We start from the raw sequence: 24305 nt of genomic DNA, 5'->3' as shown, positions 1-24305 counted from the left end.
TCCCCTCACCCCTAAGCCGCCCTACATCGCTGCTATTCCTCGCCGCGGCCAGGAGGAGGCGCCACGGACTCGGGATAAGCTTTTCCCACCCCCTTGCTACCCCACTTCCCCCAGCTCATGACGTGAGAAGCAGCCTCAGCCAAGAGAGTCTTAGCAGTAGGAGTGAGGGGGTGATGGAGGGGGTTTGGGGGTGGGGAGGGGTGGGGGGTGGTGAGCAAGAGGAGGCGCGTGCACACACACCCTGCCTCTTAGGTTTCTCCTCCTGAGCCCGAGTGTGAGAGGTAGGGTGTGTGTGTGTGTGTGTGTGTGTGTGTGTGTGTGTGTGTGTGTGCGCGCGCGCGAGCGCGCGCCTGTGTGGCACGTTCCTGAGTGTGAGACCCAAATCAAGACCAAGACCTTTGATGTCCCCGCCCTCCCAGCGTCGCCGGTGATTAATACCCATTTTTCTTACTCTCCCCCTCCTCCCCTGCTTTTCCTCTCCTGCTGCCGAACGTTTGACTTGCCCCCGCCCGCTTCCCCTCCCCCGGCTCCCATCATCACCAACTGGAATCTGGGCTCTCCTGCCTCTCCACCCCCCTCTTCTCTTTTTTGAGAAAGGAAGGTCCTCCCCCACCCCCTTTCCAGCACCACTTCCTTGGGCTCCTTCACCTCTAGGAAATCTCAGGGCTTGGCTCTATGGAGAAGCGCTCCTCGGGTCAGGCTGCCTCTCCATCCTCGGCATCCAGCGGGGCTGGCGTCCGAATGCATTTCCTTAGGCTCTGCAAAGAGTCCTAGTGAACTTCCCAACCCCGGAGACTGATCCATCCATCCTGCCTTGCAGGAAAGGGAACCCCTCAAACCTCAACACCCGCCTCGCCTCTCTGGACACTGCCACCGCGGAGGCGCTCAGAGCCGGTACGTAAATGCTCGCTTTGGAGACTCAATTTTGGGGATTTGGGGAAATCAGGCAGATAAAGAGGGTCGAAACCTTGGCACCGTTAACCAACCTGGTGTTGGGTACAGCTTTTCGATCCAGCAGCACCCGGCACTTTGTAATTTGGATAGGGCTATTTTTTTTTTTTTTTTTAACAAAAGGATATTTTGGGGAAGAGAGAAGGGGGGGTAGGACCGCCTTTGATCTTTCTGAGGGGTTAATCCCTTCTAGTGGAGAGGCTGGGCAGCGGTGCCCGCGGCGGGAGCCACGCGCTGCGACCCTCCAGTCCAATCCACTGGCTGCAGGTGCAGCCCGGTGCGCTGCACACCAGCGCGGCGGCGGCGGCGGCATGAGTGTGCACGGGGGTGAGTGTGAGTGCGCGCGGGGGCGCGTGCGCGTCGGGGGCGTGTGTACGCGCGTGTCAGTGTGCCCCTTCCAAGAAATGCCCAGTGTGCGGCCGGTGCACAATCAGAACCCATTGAGCACGAGCCCGGGGTGGGAGGAGGCTCTCCAGTCGGAGGAGATGAAGAGAGCGAGCCAGACATGTCAGCAGCATTGCAGATGGGGCTGGGGGCCGCACTCGCTGGCGAGTTAAGTGGGGATGGTGTGCGTGTGCGCGCGCGCGAGTGTGTGAGTGTGAACTGCTGTGTGGAGCCTCCTCTCCCTGCCTTCCTCCTTGCTTCCCACTTCCCTCTTTCCCTCTCTTCCATTCAGGTTGGCTTTCCCCACCTCTCACCCATGCCTGTCCCAGGAATGGTATAGGCAGACCTTTTCTGAATTATTTATAGATGGGTGCCAGCTGTTTTCAATTCCTCTCGCGTGCACTCTGTGGGAAATGCAGGGTTTCCTCCCCCCTTTTCTTATAACGACTTGATATATACATATATATTTTTCCGGCATGCATTTTGCTCACCCTCCGGGGGACACGCGAATCAAACCCTGACCTCCTCTTTTTCCCCCTTAGGAAGGGGACGCTTTGGGAATGACCATGCTCCACGGAGGGACGGAGCCAACCCCGAGCTTCTTCACACAGAGACTTCTCTACTAAAGCTCCAAAAATTAAAAAAAAAACAACCGTAATTGCCAGAAGACTCCTTAAATATATATATTCGGGCCACTAACCTCACATGCACATGGAATAATGACTCTGGATTCTGCATTGTGAGCTGCTTTCCACACCCCGAGATTCCCCTTTGCGTTAATTTTTTTCTTTGAATTTGCATCTCTTCAAGACACAAGATTAAAACCAAATTTACGCTACATTGGATTTTAAATCTCTTCCGTTCCTTTATCCTCCGTCTTTCTTATGTGGATATGCAAGCAAGAAGAGGACCCTGGATATTCCCAACATGCTCTCTCCCTTAATCTGTCCGCCTAGAGGTTTGGCTTCTACAAACCAAGGTAGGGCACATTCTATTTTATTCTTTCTCCTCACCTGGGGTAGGGATGCTTCGTTTTTGTCTGTCTTTTTCCAGTCCTCCAGATGGTGGTTTTTTTTTTTTTTCTGGAAGAAAAAAAAATAGCATGCTATCAAAATAATGTTGTTTGGGGGGGGGGGAAGACTCTTGTGAGAAAGAAGGGAATCTCCAGGTTATTTCTTTTCCTTCTGTCATCAAACAGGTTTTTGTTTTTTTTTTTTTTTCTGGGAAGGTGGTGGGGTGGGTGTATGCAGGCACACAAGATGTTGGAGGGCGTAAGGGGATGTATGTCTATATGCAGACACAGCCAGCCAGGACCTGTATGCTTTGCTTACTTAAACAGCATTTTATTCACCCAGAGCTAATGTTAAACCTTGATGGGCATCTAGATATTTTTCTCCGAGCTGAGTCTTTTTCCTTGCCATCTTCATTTCTGTTTTTTCTATCTCCTGTCTTCACCTTTACATGCTCTGGAAAAATAAATAAATGCATAAAGACATAAATACATACATACATGCATGCATAAGGGTTGGGATTACTAGGGGCTATTGCCCCGAAAGCTATTTGGTGTCTGAAGAGAGGGTTGACACTAGGCCCACAGACCCCAGGAGCCCTATTGCAGAGGGCCAGGTGCAGAGGGGGACCTGCTTGGTCTTAGAACACCTGGATTCTGCAGGCAGAAGACTTCAACCTTAAACTGGAAAAGAAGGGATCCTGTCAACATTCTGCTTTTCATTTGTATCTTTTCCCCGTGAGCTATTCTTTCCGAGCTGCAAATTTCTCCTTCTGTCCACACATCTATTTATACCCACACATCCTCCAAGCAAACTGTTACTTCCACACTCTCGCAAAATGGCTATCTTGCAGAGTTCTAAAGCGCCGTGCATGTGGAAGGGGTGCAGAACCCGACACGTGAGTCTTTGTGTTAAACAAAGAGATGTGCTGCTTGCATGTGTTCGCCCTGTACCCGCAAAAATAGGTTTGATATTTTAATTTTGATCCTCTCATCCGTTTGAGCAATATTTGAGATGGTTCTACATGTGAAATATGTATCACATATATAATACATCTATAAAAATATGACCATATGTGAACTATGCCCAATCTGTTGGGCAGCATTTGACAAGAGAAAGAGCAGGAGCAATGGAAGCAGCTTAGCTAACAGCCCTTCTGCTGGTCACTCAGGCGAGCCAAGACAACTCTTGAGAAAATCAGATCATCCCGGGCTTGAGGGCCAAGATGGGGGTCTGGCTGCTCAACACCTTTCCACACTGACCACATACCTTCTAAACTCTAAAGATAGTCTCAGATGGGAGTGAGGTTGGGAAAAGGTCTTCAAAAATATGGAGTTGAGCCGTGGACATTCAATAGTCCTCCTCCAAATACATCCCCTGCCCCCTCCACCAAGTCATTTCAAAAAATCATCACCCTTTAAAAACAATCTAGAAGCACTAAAGGGTTGTATGGGAAGTAGTGGAAAGTCCTTGGCAGTCACTCCAAATGACAGTAGGCGATAGCTCTTTATTGTCCAGTTAAAGATGGATAAGGATGCTTTCTAAATCTACTGTTCCTCTCCCCTAGGCCTCATTCTCTGAGCTCTCATTGCTGGAACACTAATCTGTAACCATGGTGTAATGCGAGGGAGAGGGTGGGATCCCAGTCTGAACCCTGTTCTCACCACGTCTACAAATAGCTGAGGTTATCTGGTGTGTGCTCACCTTAGAGACACCTGAGCTGGTTCCCTGTCTGGGAGGATGAACTCTTAATTTCACTTCAAAATAAAAGAGAGGAATGGGTAAGGACGTGAGCTCAATGTGCCCAGGGTTTGGATGCACGGACGGACAAAGAGAGGCGGGTGTCGGCGGGGCACACGGCTTCTTTGGCATCCTGGTTGCCTGTGGCAGTGCTCTGAAATGGAGTAGGTCTTGGGAATGTTCCCTGGTGATAAGATCAATAGGGGGTTTGGGCAGGCTCACAGCCAATTCCTTCATCATGCATGTCAATAAGGTGAAGTCAAGTTCCAAACTGTCATTGTTGGCCCTGGCCCTGGCCCAGGCACTAGGCAAAGGAGAAGAGGTTAAAAGGGTGGAGTGTTGAGGAAGAGAAAGCTAGAGAGAATTGAGAGGTGGAAAAGACTCGCTAGGGGTCAAGGAAGCACTGCCACAGGTGGCCCGAGGTTACTTGGAACTCAAAGCCATTTGGGGGACTCTGGTGAGGAATCTGTGAGTCCCATCATTGTGAGCAGTGCCCATGACTGTGGTTCAGTGACATTCTGGGTCTTCCTGGGGTCATTGTTCTGGCTCTCTTCCCTTCCCATCATAAAGAGCTGATTGGGTTCTTCTTTGTCTTCTTGCCTTTTGGCATCACTCTTGTGGCGTGGGTGGTATGGGAAGTAGTGACACTGCTGTTGGGAAGAAGGACAAATTGACTTGCAATCAAAGAGCCTGTGATTGGAAAACTAAGGAAAAATGAATAGAACATGACCACTCAGGAACGCAAGACCAAGGATGTGGCTTTAACAGGAGTAGAACCACTTGTGGTTCTAGTTCTGGGTTTCCAGGTATGGTTGTGCATGATGGACCAGGGAACAGAAGGGCATGGCAGATGCCAGTGTGCAGGGAAAGAAGCAGGGCGTGCGTCTGACTGGCTTAATTTCTCTCTCTTGTTGGTTCCCGCTCTAGGAAGCTTGCCCATGTGCAGATTCTTGGCTGTGTGATCTTTGTCAGGGGTGGATGTAGGTAGGCAGAAAAAGTAAGGAGTGAAAGTGACAGGAGAAGAGGCAGAGGAGGAGAGAGAATTCCTCTAGTTGCAACTTTGCATACCAGGTACTGGGTTTGCAAAGGCTGGCTAGGAAGAGCGGCTTCTTCAGGAGGGAGGGTGAACAGCAGGGGACTTTATCCCTGAGCTTTTCTTTCATCTCCAGGAAGATGATTTTCGAACTCTGGCCATTTTGTCAGACCTTCAACACCATCCATCCAGGTATGGGGAGGGGTCAATGGCCATCTTAAAACACAGGGATAGAGGTTGACAGACGAAGAGCTAGAGGACCAAGTGACTGTTGCATGATGGGAGGAGCAGGACCGAGTGGATCCTGGGGCACAGCACCACCTTTAAAGGGTCTTTCCACCTGCTGTTTGGCTATGATGAGTCCAGGGAAAGGATTTCTTCCTTTCTAACCAAATGAAGGTAATATCTTCACCAGTATTACAAGATACTGCAAACATTTAGTTGATGCTCGTGGACTATGAAACACTGAAGGAAGTGGGGGAAAGGAAGTTGGACAGGAAGAAGCCCTGACCTCAAATTAACATCTAGAACCAGAGAAGAGAAGGAATCCAGGGCTGACCTGGCTGTTGTGTAAATTGTAAGCAGGTGTTCCAAATGAGGGGCCTCTGTCTTTAACAAGGAAGCTGGGAAATGACCTCCTGCTCATCTCGGGTGTCTTGATGGGGGTCAAGAGTAGAGGCTGCAGAAGTTAAGATCGCCCCCCTTTTCCTTGCCATTTTACATTCTCCTGAAGAATTACTTCCTTTCAGTGAACTCTGTTTTCAGTCTCCATGACCCTACCTAGGACTGGGTGCTACCGCACCGCTCCCCTGTAAACAAATACAGATCAGAAGAGTTGCTGGTGTAATGAATTGTTTACGTTTATTAAAGTGCCTCTCCTCTTCATAGCTGTGGAGGAAAGCTCCAGGGAGAGGAGATTAGTGGTTGAATTGGCATTATCTTCCAGATGGGAAGATGAGAAGAACAGAATGCAGTCAGTAGAGGGAGCACGCAGAACTCAGAGGAGGTGGGTTCCTGAGGTCTGGATGCAATTAGATGCAACTCCAGCTGCCTGTCTGTTACTGTTCCTCCCATCCACTGGGCGGATTGAACTTTTCGAGGTTTGTAGACCAGAGAGATGTGAGTTCCGGGGCCGTTCTTCTTTGCTTTGTGTTCTAGTATCTTATTTCCGTCTTGTCACTTTCAGGTCCCTATCAGCTGAGGCTGGCAGGGGAGAAACCTAATGTTTGTGCTGTCCCCTTGGAGCAGTTTCCACAGCGGCCCCAAGCACTGTGATTGTTTGTTCTTTCTGTGTTTACTAGCACGTACTTGAGGCTCGGAAGGCACCTTTGCCCTGTTCCTTTTCTAAGAAGTTCACGAGCTCTTCAAGGGCAGGGAGAGTTGTGTATTTTAATCTTGGAATCGTTTGTACTCAGTGCGGAGACAGGCATATGACAGAAACCTGGAAAAGCCTCAGGAGAGTGCGCAGGGAGAGGACGCACACTATCGCTCCTGCAATACACCATCGATCGCAAAAGAGGTGGCGGTTGTCTGTGGACTTCAGATGGCTCCATCGCTACTTCACACACTTTACTGCATCCAGAAGTCACAGGGGGTGCTACAAAAAATACACACTCTGCTCGATAGGTCTGTGGGAGAGGCCTGATATTCTGAGTTTATCACGTCAGAGTTCTTGTATGACAGGCTTAGGGCCACACCATCTGCACGTCTGAACGCCATCATGGTGAATATTGAATCTCTCTCTACTTTTCTGGCCCTACAGCATCTTTGCTTTTTTTTTATTTAATAAGAAAACAACTATATGTTTAATTTTACCTGCTTCTTATATTTTTTGTTTATACTTCTTCTATCCATGTAGACCGTGCTGTATGTTTCCTGGTCAGGCTTGTCTTCTCATTTTCTCCACTTCTTAGTTTATTTTTATTAACACTCATTTTCTCCCTTCTCCCTCACACTGCTGTTGACTTTTAATTTAATTTATCTTCATGATTTTTGCTCTTATTCATGTATTCAATAAACACTTGCTAAAAAGCCAATATGAATCAAGCGGTGGAAACGGAATCAGCTCTGCGTCCTCTCCTAGCAGATAACCTATATCCTGGAGGTCTCGAAGGACGCAGCATGAGCTTAAGACCTTTAAAGGCGAGAGTGGGCTGGGGTGAAGCGCAAGGGATTCATGGAAGGGTTTATGGTTGAAATCTTTCCTGAAGGATAACCAGGAGTTTTGGAGGCGAGGAGGAAAAGGTCATTTAAGGAGCATGCGTCGGTGTAGGACCACTGGCGTAGACACGGATCCTCTGTGTCTTGCATCCCTGACAACCAGCACAGGAGTGTGCTGCTTCTCCAGCTACGACTCTCTGATCACAAGCGACCAGGGGAGAGCGAGGGCTGAGGCTCTCTAATTTCTGCTTTGGTGAGTCTATAGTTAATGACTCCTCACCCGATTTGTTAGACCTGCCTCTAGAATGAGCAAATGATGGAGTTTTCATTTTAGACCACTGGATTGCAACTAACTTTATTGATGGCCATTACAAAGAAAGGGACAGCTGTTAGCTGATTTGTGTCCAAGGAGAGAGCTGGATCCCAGCCCAGGCCTGGCTACTTGGAATGAAGGACCGGCCCGGCCCCATGCGTTTCTCGAGTAGTGAGGTAGAAGGCTGCACCATTCACCCATTAGCTGCCTTCTCTAACAGAAGGGCAATGAGAACAGAGGGGCCCGTTATGCCCAGGAACCTCACAACACATTTACTGGAATATCCTGATACTGTAGAAATTTTTGCTCTGTTTGATGCCTGAGTGTAGGAACTATAAGAGACCTCTTGGTCACCTCTTGCTTAAGATGTAGCATGGGTGCTTAAAGGAAGATGAATTTGAACGGATGGTTCCTAAATTATTTTTTCCATCGGCTTGCGTGTTCCACATTCCGCTACCTTTTCTTACTCTCACCCAATCTCTATACTTGGTGAAGTGTGTTCCTTTTATCAGGACAAGCTTATTATGAAGCTCTATCTGAAGATTTTATTTTTATCTTTCCAGTATTGGGAATTGAACCTAGGGCATTGTGTATGTGAGGTAATTATCACTGTATACATCCCCTATCTCCCTTACCCACTAAAAAAACCCACTTCTTTTGAGACCACGTACTTAGGCTGGCCTTGAACTCATTTTGTACCCTATCACAGCTTTCAACTCATGATCTTCCCCCTTTAACCTCCCGAACGGCTGGTGCTACAGACAGTTGCCACCAGGATTAGCTTTCAGCTTGGAAACTTTTAAAACGTCCATTGCCTTTGAAAAACACTGTGGGCATGAAGATACGGGGAAGATAAATGGGCTGACTTAAAGGGCAAGCGTTCTAAGGTGACTGGAGGGGCAGGGCAGTAGAAGCAGTAATAAAACTGCTCTTTCCCTGGGCACGGGAGAGTGGAGCATAGAGGAGTCCAGGCTGGACCTGTGAAATGGTAGACCTGTTCTCCCTTGGGGATGGGTGTTTAAGGGAGATGAGATCGTCCGACGACAGAGCGACGAGGACAATGTGTGTCCGATTCCTTTACTCTGGCCCTTTCCCCCCCGGTTCACATTCTTCTCTGGGTCTCTGTTCACTGGCTCAGCCATTCATAATTCATAATCTATGTCTCTTCCAGAAAGAAATATCAAGTTTTCAAGTTCTCCTTTGTCTTTATGGAGACTTGCTCGTGAGTTTGACTGGTTGTGTTATCTTCGGAAATTAGGTCTGGTTTCTTTGGAGTTGCAGGACTTCGTGAAATAATGTTATTTGAAAGCGTTATATTATTAACAAAATGGGGAGAACTATTCCTGTGGGTTACGTGGTGTGTTTAATCCTTCCTCCCACAGCTTGTTCTCTGTGAAAGCAACCAGACCTTTCTAAAGCAAGGCTCCCACTCTCGGATGCCATGGTCTATTCACACCCCTACAGAATCGCGGTCAGAGATCAGAAAGCCCTCACACCCCTCCCCCACCCCCACACCACATACCTATGTACATTTGATGCTTGTGCAGTGACTACCTATTCTGGACAGTAGCCCAAATCACCAAATGCATCAAATGTGCAATAGGTTAAAATGATGAAATTCACATACAGTGATGCATATGATTTGTGTATGTGTGTGTGTGTGTGCATGCTATGGGGGTGGGGGGAGATGACACACACATGATGCTGGTAGGCACCCCTGTAATTGTTTCATGTCCCTCTCCCACAACCAATTACCATTTTAAAACACGAATGCGGTCCCAAGGTTAGCAACATGGGGGAAACCATGGGTCTGCCCACTGAATCTTATTTTTGTGCCTCACCGCCTGTGCAGTTCTTCTCCACTGGTCACCTCGGAATGGGTGTCCCTTGAGTTAGCCAGTGATGGATGCTCACTGTAGGCCAAGTCTTCAGAACTCAGGGCTCCCTTTATGTGTCAGGAATGTTTGTAAGGTTCCATTTCCATTATCAGTTGGTGATGGAAGGAAAGTGGTCTCGGGGCGTGAAAGTTTGCATTAGGATGTGTGCTGCTCTTTGCTTCATGACTGTGTGCAGAGCTTTGACTCGGGGCCTTGGTTTTCTCTAAGGCAATGGTGTAATGCAGCTCTCCTTCACCTCGGTTCAGCAGCAGAGTGTAAAAGAAAGCAAGTTTTAAAAGCTCAACATCTCAAAAAGATGCGCAGGTCCAACCCTACACTGCTAAGTTAAAACTCTCAGGGAGGGGCTGGGGAGATGTCTCAGCCGCCAAAGTCTGAGATCCTGAGCTCGAGCCCCAGAGCTCAAGGAATGAAAACACAGCTGGAAATGTGTTTTCCACATTCAGTGTGTGCTTGTAATTCCAGCACCGGGGAGACACGGACAAGTGAAGTCCTGGGGCTCACTGGCCAGCCAGCCTAGTCAAAGCCATATAAAGACCTTTCCTTGAAAAACAGGATGAACCATGTATAAGAAATGACATCTGAAATTGTTCCCTCACTTCTATGTACACTCAAGAGTACATGCATGCACACACACGTACACACACAAACACACACACACATGCATAAACATATCTCAGAATTGAAGCAGTAGCTATTATTAAATGTCTCTTAGGGGAATCTAATGTGTTGCCATTTTATTTTGTTTTATTTTATATACAGTCTCACTGTGTAGACCAGGACAGCCTCACACTCACTGTGTAGCATAGGCTGGCCTCAAGCTTGTGACAGAGATGTGCCCCTAAGGCTGCATGAGGGGCCATATTTGATGACTGACAAGCATCTCTCCTCATGACACAATCTAGCATTTTAATTTTACAGTTAGATCCTGTTGTGTAACCGGGAGAGGGTCCCGGAGCCTGGGATCTGAAGTCATTGAATGTACAGAGTGCTCACAGAGGGAGAAACCTTGGTTGGATTAAGGACAGTGCTCCATTGACCCCAGGTCTGATCTCTCCCAACACCAATACAGACCTGGTGTTTCAGGTTAGGAAGCACAGGGCAGATGCTTTTCCTGATGCCCTGGGACAGGTGCGTCTATGAAGTAGGGTGAGCCGCCTTGGATTCTGCTAGCATCCTCTGCTTTACTGAGATGGTATTGAGGGTGCCCCATTTCTTGTTTCAGAGAAAGCCTCATTTCACTCCTTTGTACCACTGTACATGCAGGAAAACTATTAATAAATGGGGCTGGGTAAGCAGCCCCTGATTGACTGGTGAGGGCCCTGAATGGTGCAATTATCCCGAGCAGTTGGAATTCACTAGGCCCCGTGGCCCTCCCTCCCTGTGCCTGAACTGGGATATTAAAGGCACGGAGGGAAGGCAGAGGGTAGGAGGTATTAAGACGTCGCTCTTTTCTGACTGTAACTTTAATCACCGATTATTAGGCTGGCTGGGCTAATAGTTTTCTTGCACCCTTCCTCTTCGGCTTCCTCCCTTCCCTGTTCTTAAATAAATGTGAAGCTAAATGCATAGTGGCAAGAACAGAATCCAGATTTATGGGTCTGTTTTCTTTTCAAAGACAAACCATTGTTCTCTTTTGGACATCCGCTAATAGCCACAGGGGAGGAGAGAAGAAAGATTGGAACACTACTGGTGTTCAGGGGGCACGAAATATTTAGAGAAAAACCAGTCAAAGTCCGAATGTCAAAACCTCTGCCGGGTGGCCTTTCATAGGCAGAGCATCCTGAACCTGAAGATACTGCAGCCCTAGTCCTGGCATGGGCTACTATGTGGTTCAAGGTCTCCTTCCTGTGAGTTCTGTAGGGCCAAAGTGGATGCTCGTGGTTTGCGGCTCTTGCCACCCCAGGAATACACGCAACTTTCTGGGGGCATGGAGAAAATGTCAGTACTTTGAAGATTTTGTCACTGTCAAAATCCTGACTTTTTCCAAGATGGGGTTCAAAAAAACTACCCTGGGTAAATACATGTGCACATTCGTGACATTCCTTGATTGGGTGGCCCATTCGGGTGTTTGACAAAGGGAACACGTAGAGCTGATGTGGGGAAGTGAAATTAATTTTGTTTGTGAGACCGTTGTTCCCCTGCCTACTGCCAACGCCATGATGACAGGGGATTTGTGTTCGATGTCACTTTGTGTCCTCGGTGCTCAGGACAGAATATTTGTGCATGGCTAGAACTTGGAAAAGGTGGTAAAGATGGCATTGCTGATGGTGGCGCTGAGCCGACATCCGCTCTGCGTTGTTTCTTTGCTGTCTAAGTACATCTAGCTGCTTTGGGTGGGATGGGCTGAAGCTGAGTGTACAGAATCATGCTTAGTTAGATACAGCTTATGTTGAAGGGATGCACCCCTCTACCAACTCCCCACTTCAATGCTAAAGGGATGCACCCCTCTACCAACTCCCCACTTCAATGCTAAAGGGATGCACCCCTCCTCCAGCCCCCTCACGTCAATGCTGAAGGGATGCACCCTTCCCCCAATCCCCCCTCTTCAATGCTGATGGGATGAGCCTCCTTCCCTACCCCTCCACTTCGCTGGGATATAGTCCAGATGCTTTCAAAAGCCATGCCGAGTTTAACTGTGTTCTTTAAATCCTTCCTCCAGCTCTACCTCAAAGGGAGTATCCACCATGAAGCCTTTCTTGGTCTCCCTTAGAAGAAATAAACTTTCTTGAGTTCTTTGACCCCAGACTTCTTTTCAGTTTGCCTCACTCTTTCCGAGACAGCTCTGGGAACAAACTTCTTCAGGGGTTTTCATTGCTGTCCCCAACACTGTCACCTTTTCCAACCCTGGAGTTTCTAGAACTTATGGGATTATTGTCACTCAGGTTTATGGCCTCTCCTCTTTATCCTGTACTTGTTTACGAAGATTCTTTGGCTTCAGGATGAAAGCTGGCACTGAGATTCACGAGTGATCTTTCCGTGACCATAGCAGGGAGCCTATGATAGTGATGGAGCTTGCTTCGATGTTACTGAGACAGATGTTAGAGGAAAAGGACAGAGAAGGTTCTGGAATTAGGTAGCTAGAAATGTTAGGGTGTTTGTAGAGGAACGAAGGATTGAGAATTACAGCTGTCTGCCCAAATATGGCAGTCACACAAGGTCTTTCCATATCTTCTCTTGAGACAGCTCCCTATGGAGCTGGGGTCTTGAGTTGGCCAAAGATACTCGTGGTGTGCCCATAATATCATGAGTTCTGTGGACCTGGCTCATCTCATTTAATCCTTGTTCTAAGGCCAGTGTTATTATTTGGGCTCCTTAGACAAACAAAATGAGGATTAGAGAGTTAGGGGATACCCGGATGTAAGCTGCAGCCAAATTTCCAAATTACGTCTCCTGAGTTTAACTCACCCCTGGCACTTAAATTACAGACAGCTTCCTCTGTGTGATAATACAGAACGATGTGGCATGCAGAGGAACTCATTAGCATGATAGACTCTGTGTGTGCGTGTATGTGTGTGTGTGTGTGTTCATGTGTGTCTGCACACACCCGTGGTGGTCAGTGTTTTAGTCTCTCCGTACTTTACTGTTTAGACAGGGTCTCTCACTGACCCTGCAGCTCACAGACTCAGCCGGACTGGCTGCCCTGCAAGTTCTAGGATCCTCCCGTCTCCACCCGTAATTGGAGTGTGATTACAGGTTTCTGTGGGTGCTAGGAATTTGAACTCAGCTCCCTGCAACTGAGAGGTAAGCACATAGCTGAGCTATCTCCCCAAACCTCTACCATGACGGACTTTGACATCCCAGTGGAAGCAAATCTCTTTTAGAATTTCCGTCTTTAGGCTTCACTCTTGGCAAAAGGCAAAGTTGTTTTTAAAATGAAAACAAGCATTCCTCCAAAATAGCCAATTTCTGGACCTTAATTTAATTTGATAAGGATAAAAGTGAGACATTCATGGTCTGGTCGGTCAGCGTGCTGTCTTCTTTCATATACAAATAGGCTTGGGGAGACCGATTTTAGTCTCTTTCCATTCTGTAAATATACTCTATTCTGACTTAAAGACTTCAATTTCCCCAGCATGGAGTCATCCTCTTCTCCCTGCTCCTTTAATTATGAACATATTAAAGACTGTTCATTTTCATGTACATCTTTCTATTCTGAAGCCCATGTCAAACTTCTACTTCTAGTGGAGAGTCAAGATAGAACCAGAGAATGACAGCAGGGGGATATCACTTCCATGTTGGCTTCTGCCACAAGTGTAAATTTTATTATTGAGACCAGGTCCCACTGGGCCCCACCAGGCTGGTGTGTGTGATTCTGGCAAGCTTTGTAACCTCACAAAACTTGCTGCTGTGTCTGTAAAATGACATCTTTAGGGCATGGAATTGTATCGCAGATCAAATGAGAAAAATGTAAAAATCCTTTCAAACCGTAGGCTCAATATCTATACATGGCAATATCATTATTAAGAACTGTGTCCTGCTCTGAGTTTTTGATGCACCCTGGGGCATTCCATGTGCTACATCCACTCCCGGTGGACTAGAGAACAGAACACATTCAGCAGGGGAGAAAGGCTGCACTGGGGAAGAAACTGACATTCCGAACACAGAGCAGCGACACCCAGGCATTGTGACCCGAGCTTCTTAATCTTTGGTCGGCGTCTTCTTCCCAGGTTCTCTTTCACAGTATTTATCTAGAAAACTAGATAAATGCTTGTCAGAAAGAAGGGCAAGACTAATCTTTCCAGTTTTATGTATGGAACTTTTTCCCCAGGCTTATCTTTCATCTTTACATGATCCAAGAAGAGCAGAGATGGCATTGGTGACAGAAGCCGAGGATAGTCTGAAAGGCAGCCTCGCCTCCCAGCTTGTCACTCTGTGTATGGTGTCCCCTTGTCTCACCTCGCGTGGTTTATGCCTAGTCCATCTTCATGATCCTCTGCTCCAGGTCTTCCTGCTCCACCCCCATGCCCTTTGGGTTCCACAGTCCCCACTCAGGTATTGTGCTGTGTCTGCACCCTATGCCTGTCACTTTCTGAAGGGCAGGAACAACACCCAGTCTGTGTCCCTGTGGCTCTGCGCATATTGGCCAATGTTGCTGGCATGTTGTGGGGCTTTACATCACCTGATGTAAACCTTCCAACAACCCCAGGAGGGATACGAAATGAGTATTGTGTCTGCATCTTACAGATTAGGCTACCTAGACACCTAGAGAAGTTAAAAGCCTGCTTAGCATAAGTGAGAGAGCCAGGCTCAGAGCCCATGAGTCAGGCTGGAGACACCCACTAAGTTCTCTTCTCTACAGCTTTGCAGTAAACATTTCTTGGCGACTTTTAGTCCCAGACATAGGAGGTACATAGTGCGTGCTCAACCCTACATAACGAGGACAGAGGAAAGAGGGGAGGAGATGCACCATGGGCTTTAAACATGGTGAGGGTTTGTTTGGGTGTTTGCAGACTCCTTTCTCCCAGTGTGTGCATCAGCCAGAGGACATGCCCAGGGCAGTCTTCTAGAAATGTGTTTGCTGTAACTGTCGTGGAGATGAGCAGGGGCTGAAGTGTGCTGGGGACACAGCACTTGTGTCCCCTTTGGGCTTCTGATGTTCTTGGCCATGAGTGCCATCATCCTTTCTTATTGCATATTCCGAAAACAGAGGGTGAGAGCAAGACCTGAGGATTCAGACCGCCAGGCTGCCGAGGAAGACGGCCTCACTTTCCTGCAGTGCTGGATTCTCTGTCTTTCATTCTGGCTCATCAGCAATTCTGCTTATTTCACTTCGAGCAGGCCTTGGTGAGAGCGAGTCTTCCATGAGCCCTAGTGACCATGGCCACCTCTGCTCCTCACCTGGTACCCCTCTAATCGGAGCCAGTTTGGGGGATGGAGGGGGTGATGCTCAATTGTCTCCTAGATGAAGTCTGTAGGTGCTGTTAGATCCCACAGGTTTCCAGATCTAATCCAGCGTTGACTTTTATGAGGGTTTCATCCAATTATACCTGGAAAGATAAAACACGAGCACAAGGTGACATGTTTGGTATAATATTTGGAAGATGTGTTCTTAGTGCAGAAAAATGCAGAAGAGAGTCACAAATAGGGACTCATTAAGTGAGGATTTAAAGGTTGAATTAAACCTTGGACAAATTCACTATGAACTTATCTAATGTAGAATAAAATGAATAACTGTAAGAAGGCGTAAGAGAAACCGAGAGAAAGGCAGGCTTTTCTGAGAGTGAAGTTCTGGAGAAGACGTAGCACACTGGGTAGAGAGAGCCGCAGGACTTACTCCTACTTTTCTTTAGCATTTGCAGCTTCTTTTTTGTTTTTTTTTTTTCATTTGCAGCTTCTTATAAATTTCTTATAAATGTCTTTCTCTGCACATTATGATTTTTATTTATAAGGAGCCCTGGACATCAACTACTACTTCCATTTTAAGGATGAGGAAAGTGAGGGATGGAATCATGTTTGTGAAGGCTGCGTAGCCAAGGAGGAGGAGGGGCTGGATTTCATGCCCAGCTCTTTCCACTCTCACTACTGACCTCCCTCTGCTTTGCCCGTGCCTGTGGCTAGTTTAGGAGAGCACTTTGTCACCGTAGACCAGCGTGCCTGGTAGTGTCCACTCAGGTGCACAAAGAACTTACTGTCAGAAGAAAAGGCACATCAGAGGGCTGGTGGACGTAGTCAGAAATGCTGAAGGCCATAAAACCTGCAAAGACAAGTTTAGCATTCCAGGTAAAAGGCACAAGGACTGGGCAAGTGAGGCAGCCCAGCAGATAAAGGCATTTGCTGCCAAACCTGGGGACCAGAGTTCAAACCCCAGGACCCGCATGGTGGAAGGAGAGGACTTATTCTAGCAGACTGTCCGCTGACCTCCACACGCAAGAGTCCCTGCAGTACACATAGTTAAATAGAAATTTCAAAAATGCAATTGAAAATCTAAAAGACATAAAGGGTTAGGAACTAGATAATGATCATGTTACCTCTTCATGTTTTTCTTTATTCTACAAAATTTCTACAATACAGGGTTGTTATTTTCATATTCAGAAAAAATAATTAGGAACTAAAAAAATTACGTTAGCAGCGAAATAAAGGCAAGGTCTCCACAGAGCAAGGGTACGAAACACACTATTGTGAATTTCTTAGAAATATAAGCAGGGTTGGGCTGAAGAGATGGCTCAGCCATTAAAGACTAGGCTCATGACCAAAACCATAAAACAATATAACTGGGAGCTGGTGAGATGGTTTCAGTGGGTAAAGGCACTCACTGCTCAGCCTGGTGTGCTGAGTCCGAGCCTTAGGATCTGTAAGGCAGAAGAATAGAACTAACCTCATACAAGTTGTCCTCTGAAAAGTTAAATAAATAAAACATAATAAAATTAAAACAGAAATAAAATTGAGAACTGGTTATTGATATATAACGATGCCTCGTGTGTGTGTGTGTGTGTGTGTGTGTGTGTGTGTGTGTGTGTGTGTGTGTGTGTGATGGTAATTTAGATTCTAGTTTGAGTTAGGGAACAAAACCCACCAATTTAGTATTAGAAAGAATTCGAAACATTCATTTCAGAGAAAATAATGAACAGCTTCGGGTCTTAGTGACAGATGTTAAAATGTCTTAGCAGACAAATGACCACGGCAGGGCCAGAGAAAGTCACTGGAGAAAATTGCATAGGACAGAGAAAACATATCCAAAGGCCAGCGTGTCTTCTTTCTAAAAAGAGGGGGTGACTGGAAATTACGAAATCATTAGCACAAATGGCTACCTGAGAATCTGTGGAGTCAGTCAGTCAGTTACCAACACCTTGAAGAGCCCAGGGCATGGCAACTATCAAAATGGCAAGATTCTGAGGACGAGATTCTGAGGGATCCATGACTTTGATAGGAGGATGGGTGGGGGTGGGGTTCAGGGAAAGTGACCTACGACATCAAGGAGAAATAAAAGCAGTTAGGTCTGGTTTCCCCTATGCAACCTCTTAGCGGGGACAACAGGGTGGCTGGAGGCGGCAGAGTTAAGTCGCTGAAGCTCTCAGAGCACCTAGTATCAGATTGGTTCTTCTCCTGGGGTGATGGGCATTGTAGCTCACCCTCTCCTAACAGTCCAGGTTGTAGTGACCAGGGACAGCTGAAGCACCGCGCTCTCTCTGAAGAGAAGGATGAGCTCCCAGAATGGGAGGGGGTGTGTGCTGCTAGCCAGGAGCACAGCCATGGGGGCTGAGGGTAGCTTAGCATACTGCCTATATGGGCTACTCCACCATCCCCCGACCTCCCCCACTCTGTTTCGGGCATCCCTCACTTCTACCACTACCTGTGAGTTACACATCCAGTTGATCAGCAGCTCCTAAAATGAATGTTCTGGATCGTTTTTCCAGAAGAGGCCACTTTCCCACCAGGCTCAGACTTCTCTCCAGTTGGAATATTAAGGATATGGAATCCCTGTGTTTCATTGCCAGTGTGGTTCTAGAACATGAGCCCAGAGCACACCTGGTAGCTATGCATCTGGTTATGTGTGTTGAGAAAGTGAGGAGGGTTTTGAGGGACAGTTTTCCTTGGGACCACGGCTTTTTTATTTTTTAAATAAAACTAAGCAGCCTGTGCGTTTCTTATTTCTATGACAGTGGCTTTCTTGGGGAAGGGTGGTCAGGGTTAATAATTATCTTCCAAGAGCTGGAGGACCAGGACAGAGACTCAGGAAGACATATCTGGAGAAGATGATGTATCGGAAGGTGTGGAGGCCAACCCTGGAGGAGGGCGAGCTGGCCGACAGAGCTACACAGGGCGCTGGGAGGAAGGATCCTGAGAGGGACTCACATGGTTCAGATAATATGGGAATAAACAGAATATTGGCTTGACCTAGTCCCTTCCTGGTGTCAGTGTGCATCCTTGTGCTTCATTCACCGTTGGGACCCCAGAGAGAGGAATTTTAAAATTTCCAATAGGCTCTTCTTTCCCTCCCCAAGCTTGATATGCAGTTCAGACACCTTTGGGATCCCGGCTGCCTTCTAACGGGGAGGGGGAGATGACACGCCTCTCTTCTGCTGGGCCAGCCTGTGCCTTCCCAGGACTGTTTTACTCCATGTCTGCAGGGTTTGCAGACTGGGCTTGCTGCAGCTTTTCTGGCAAGGCAAACCTGGAATCTTAGAAGCTGGGATCTAGCGCGTAAGATGGTTACTGTACCAATCCCCAGAGACAGCCTTCTTAGGGGCCAGGAGCAGGGACTTGATGCCAAAGGAACTTGAGTTTGGACTCTTAAATCTGCTTCTTTTTTTTTTTTTGGCCTGTGAGTGACATTGGGTAGGGAACCTGCTTCTTTGGCTAGAAGCCAAAGCAGGTTAGGTGAAGGTTAGACGAGGTCAGGTTACGCAATTAAAACTCAGCATGGTTGCCTGTCTTGTCCACCTCCTGTGAGTAAGAGACTAGAGCTCTCAGTAGGGTAAGATAAAGGAGTAACAGCCCTTAGAGGTGTTCTGCATTTTGTTTTCTTTCTCCATATCGATGTGTGTTCTTGCTTGGGACAGAGATGTCAAAGCCACGGAACTCGATCGTGTCAGGAGGTGATGGGAGTATCTGGGAATAGGGGGTGGCCTATGCAAAGAGATTTGAGGCCTTGGTGTCTTGAATTACTAGACAGTGTCAGAAATAGGGAAAGAGGGTGTTGGCTAGGGTGATAGAACCTTTTGCTTTTTGGCCCTTCTTGTGGTAAGGTGGAAAAAATTAGGGAAGGGGAGAGAAAAAAATAAGAGGAAGGGAGATGCAAGAGATGCAGGGTGATTGAACTGTCAGGAAATGGTCCCCCTCTAGACATCTGGAGGAGACCCAAGCGGCTAGAACGCCTGGCCAGCTGTGATCCCCAGGGAGGGGCTGTGTCGTTTTCCTGCTGCTCCATCCTCCCCCAGCCCACAAGTCAGTGGCAAGATTGGCACACTTCTGGGGGAGAGTCAGCGTGCGACAGCTGCTCTGCCACCCTGGGAAGCTCAGTCTGGACTCCAGGGAGGTTTTGCAACCTCTTTGTGGAGGTCAGCCAGCCTGCCTGCTGCCAGCCCCTCCCGGCTTGCTTGGGTGTTGCAGTCACTGGGACAATCCAGGACAGTCTTCTCCAGAGCGGAGGTCTGGTAGGTGTAAATCCCTTTGTCTTATTTCTGCCTGTAAATGGTGGCAAACAGACATTTTAGAAAGGGATCAGAGATGCTCATTTTCTAAATCACAGAATGTCAAATATTCAAAAGGCACACGGTAAGGCAATTTTTGAATTAATGCTTTGGTTTAGGTTATTTGTATCAGGCAGGGCACCTGCTAGAGAACACAAGCAATTCAGGGCTTATTCTATACAAAATGAGTGTAGTTAGTTACAATCTGAGTTTAATAACCAGAGGCTGGCGGGAAATATTGGACTTGATTGAATCTTCAACCTTTCTCTTTCTGCTGGAGAACAGATGTTTAAGGCACTAAGTCCAGATCTCCCTTTGTATCCAGAATAGGGATGGGAGCGAGGAGGGCGCAGAGTCAAAAGGGGCCTCGTTGTTACTGCTTGCCTGCTTTCTTCCTGCTTCTGGGCTCCAGCACCGATGCAGCAGGAGGGCAATGTTTAAATGAAGTCTTCTTCCCTGTAGCTCTCTGTGAAGGAGCCTGTTTTATGCATGTGTGAGTGTGTGCTTGTTGTGTGCACGTGTGAGTGTGTGCATGTGAAAGAGAATGCATGTGTGTGAGTGTGTGCATGTGAGTGTGTGCATGCATCAGTGTGTGCTTGTTGTGTGCACGTGTGAGGGTGTGCATGCATGTGAGCTTGTGTGTGTGCATGTGTGAAAATGTGTATGTGTGTTCATGTGTGAGAGCGTGCATGTGAGAGTGTGCATGCATGAGTGTGTGCATGTGTGTGAGTGTGCATGCATGAGAGTGTGCATGCATGATTGTGTGCATGTGTGTGAGTGTGCATGCATGAGTGTGCATGTGTGTGAGTGTGCATGTGTGTGAGCTTGTGTGTGTGCATGTGGGAAAGTGTGTATGTGTGTGTTCATGTGTGAGAGCGTGCATGTGAGAGTGTGCATGCATGAGTGTGTGTATGTGTGTGAGTGTGCATGCATGAGTGTGTGCATGCACGAGTGTGTGCATGTGTGTGAGTGTGCATGCATGAGAGTGTGCATGCATGATTGTGTGCATGTGTGTGAGTGTGTGTGTGTGTATAAAGATAAAGACCATGAAAATATGAACGAGAGGCCCTTTCTTTGCAGGATATGGGAAACTGTACAGCATGCTCATTAAGCTCCATGATACCGGCATGTGTGCTCTCTGTGTATGCACCAGTTCAGACACACAGTCAGACTTGAGAACGATTCTTCGGATCTTCTTGACCTGCTCCTTGCCCTGGTGTGGACTAGTCAGGCATCACCTGTGTCCACACTAGCCATGTCTGTGATGGAGGAGGATAGTCTCTGAGTTTCTGTGACTCCCAGCCACACTTGGGCTCCATTCCCCTAGATTCCGGTTTCTTGAAGATTTTGTGGATTGATGAAATAAATGCTCTTAGCACTGTAATTTTATGCACACAACTCCTCATGCTGTGGAAATAACTGTTCTTAGATTTTTCATCCTGAGTGGCTAGCCCAGCTTGCCCGGAGGGAAGGACTTTGTTTGATCTTAATAGAGTGATTATTTATTCAGTTATTCAGACGAAATGGTCAACAGAATTGTTCCTTATTTTGTTTTCTGTCCTCAAAGAAGATAGTCAATATTTTCAGTTTGTGAGTTCCTTCACACTTCCTTTGCACACCAGCCCCTTGCACGCTAGGAAGTGTCCTCTCTCCGTTGGTGTTACTCTTCCTTACAGCTGTCCAGGCCAGGACTTTCCCTCGATTACAGCTCCTCTCACTCTCCCCTGAGACCCACTGATACAAACCACAATTCAGTTTCTTTCTGGATTCCTCGTTTCCTCCATAGGACCCTGCCGCCCCAGTTCCTTAGACATGATTCTGGGATCTCACCCATCTACCTAGTACCCTCCACTCAGCCTGGGTCTAGAGAGTTCTGTCTTCACAGAGGATCCCTATCTTCACAGAAAAGGCAGTAGAGCTTTTTGTTTTAAAAACAAACAGCAACACCAAAACAAACCAAACTAAACCAAACCAGAGCAAACGATGGGCCGTGGAGACAAACTGCCTGGCATTGTCGGATCTTGGTATTTGGAACTTAGAAGGGCTCCTAACCTCTGGTTCTTGGTTATGTCCTTTTGGAATAATGGGGAATAATAACAGCCACAGCTGCTTCAACATGCTGTTTTGAGAATTAAATAAATGAATACCTCAGAAGCGCTCAGAACAGTGCCGGGTACAATTGAAAGCCATAATCGCCTCTCCGCCCGCTCTTAGCTGGGGTCCATTTGGCAATATTTGGAGACGTTTTTGGTTGTCACAACTGAGAGAGAGGGAGAGGACTAACAATCTAGAAGAGACTAGCATGCAGACAAACATCCTAGCCTGCCCAGGGTAGTGCCTGCAGGAAAGAGGTAACCAGCCCCCAATGGTTATGGTGGGATCATGGGATCAAGGAAACCAGCAATACCTCCTGGCTTTTCATCCATTGTTTTCTCAAGACGCAATCTAGTTCCCATTTCCCATTTGCTCAGCTCCCCCTCCCCCCCGTTCCTTAGAGGTCTCATTTTCTCACATGGTTTCAGTTACAAACTGATTTTGAGGACACTGAAATCTGCATTTCCAGCATGTGATTATAACTCCAGCGGTTTATAAAAAAATTTCCCCTGGCACGATATCCGTGAACTGAAAAATAGTAAAGGAGAAAAAAGACCCGGCATTCTCCTCCCTGCTCTGTTTCAATGGCCACAGGCTCCTTGCGGTTCTGCTGTTTGCAAAGGCACACTGTCCTGGCACCCACTCCCCCTGGCTCCCTCTCCAAAGCTGCCACTTGCAGTCCAGCCAGACTTTGCCAGTTCTTCCTCCGAATGGGCGCCTCTAGTCTCATTCCCATCTCTATGGTCGCCTGCTTAGCACAAGGCTCTTGCTGGCTTCCCTGCCTGCCTCTGCCCTCCACACAGCTGCTAGAATTGTCTCCATTAAACACTGGTTTCCTCTGTTCAAGAATCCATGGTGGCTCGCCATACTGCTTATTAGGAAAGGGAAATTTCCCACCAAGCCCTCATTGCTTGACCAGGCTCACACCCCAGCAGCTCTCTTCCTGTGTGTTAGCCCCTAGCCAGCATTTCCCAGCACTCACCGTCTGCACGCTTCCTTCCTGCCTCTTCTCTTCATTTTGAAGTGATATCAGCTCTTCTTCCCTCTTGTTCTGTCAAACCATACCCATCTCATCTTTCAGTATTGGGCCCTGCATTCAGCTTTCCTGGGAGGGTGTCCCGAATAACAAACATGATCCCTGTTATTCTTCAGGCTTATATTTGGACTCCACTTAGCCTAATTTACTATTCCAGATGTATTCGAAGAAGCTCTAAGTCTATTATTTGTTTATTTATGACACTGGAGACCTTACCCTTGCTAGTCAAGCACTCTACCATCAACAGCATCCCTAGCTGCCTAAATATCTTTTTAAAAAAATGTCTCCGAGTATGTATGTTTTATTTTCTCTCCTCTTTCTTTTTTGCTACTACCTCTCTTTTAAAGAAAAAGTTAAGCAAAGTGTTCTGAATAAAACAGGACCGCAATAAGTGATGCCCTTGTAATTATCCCTTCTCAAAGCCAAGGAAGAACCTGTAGCATGTTTCCTGAGCATCTTTGCCGCGATGCTGTTGGCACTGGGAGGAGGGGGAGCAGAAGGGGGATACAAATCTAGGCTTGCCAAGCACAGGCAGCAAAAGGACTCTGTTGAAGGGTTTGCCAGCAGGAGCAGAGGTGTGACAATAGGAAAACAGAGCAGGGCTACATTCTGGGTACCCGTTGCGGGAGCCACTCCTTAAGGCTAAGAGAGGAGTGGCCTTAGGAGCCAGTGTCTTCCTTCGGCACGCTCTAACCTTTGAGGGCAATGCCTAGCTCTTGCTTAACACAATGCCACCAACAACGATTTGAAACTGGGGTTTAATTTATGAGGTAGATGTTCTGACTGAGGAAAAGAAGACCAGGGGAGATTAACTGACCCGCGTTTGGGCCCCAGGACTAAGTTGATGTTTGATTCAGGGACCCTGTTTGCCCAGTGTACCCAGCTGCCTCTTCCTACTTTGTTCAGCAAGGCTTTAGGGATCACCTGTCTCATTTAATGCCATTGTTTACAGACACGGTGCTATTATTGGCCCATTATTAGTAAAGCTGGCCTGAAATTAATCCCAATTAGTGTTCTCTTCTATTTATTGCAAACACTCTATTTCATTGCTAATCTAAGGTACAACTAGATCTTGTTGGCGTAGTCTGGAGACCTGTGCTGCCCAAGAGAGATGGGAATGAGACTCAGAGGCGCCCATTCTGAGGAAGAACTGGCAAAGTCTGGCTGGACTGGAAGTGGCAGCTTTGGAGAGGGAGCCAGGGGGAGTGGGTGCCAGGGAGGTTATCAAGACCACAGACCTTGAATTGACTTAAATGTCAACAGTCATGTGTAGGTGGTAGCTTCCACACCAGACACAGCCTTTCTAGCCTACCATGGTTGTGTGACGTAATTACTGGAGTTAGAAAGTTGCCTAATGTTGGTTTCCACATTTCCCTTCCTGCTGGGGGACTAGGATGTGTCAGGATAGAGCAGAACCATGGCAACATACTCAGGGCACAGCATCCTGAAGATGGGCATCCGCAGAGCCAGGAGCGCCATGAGGAGAGAAGAATTCACCAATGTTGCAAAAGACAGGATTGCCTCCCTCTCCTCTCCTCTCCTCTCCTCTCCTCTCC

The 24305-nt window shown here is 47.5% G+C and overlaps 1 protein-coding gene across 2 annotated transcripts in view; it reads left to right on the top strand.

Moving 5' to 3' along the window:
- Positions 1 to 258: 258 nt before the first annotated feature.
- Positions 259 to 24305, top strand: part of Grin2b (glutamate ionotropic receptor NMDA type subunit 2B) — a 478504-nt gene continuing 454457 nt past the window's right edge. Inside the window, exons 1-3 of one of the 2 annotated variants that reach the window (XM_026787956.1) lie at positions 259 to 281; positions 821 to 894; positions 1878 to 2314. The gene's annotated coding sequence lies outside the window, so the exon portion shown is untranslated. The other variant, XM_005364513.2, reaches the window with a different exon arrangement.

Source organism: Microtus ochrogaster, assembly GCF_000317375.1.
Source record: "Microtus ochrogaster isolate Prairie Vole_2 chromosome 14 unlocalized genomic scaffold, MicOch1.0 chr14_random_2, whole genome shotgun sequence".
Classification (NCBI taxonomy): domain Eukaryota; kingdom Metazoa; phylum Chordata; class Mammalia; order Rodentia; family Cricetidae; genus Microtus; species Microtus ochrogaster.
This window is presented reverse-complemented; position numbering and strand designations above follow the sequence as displayed.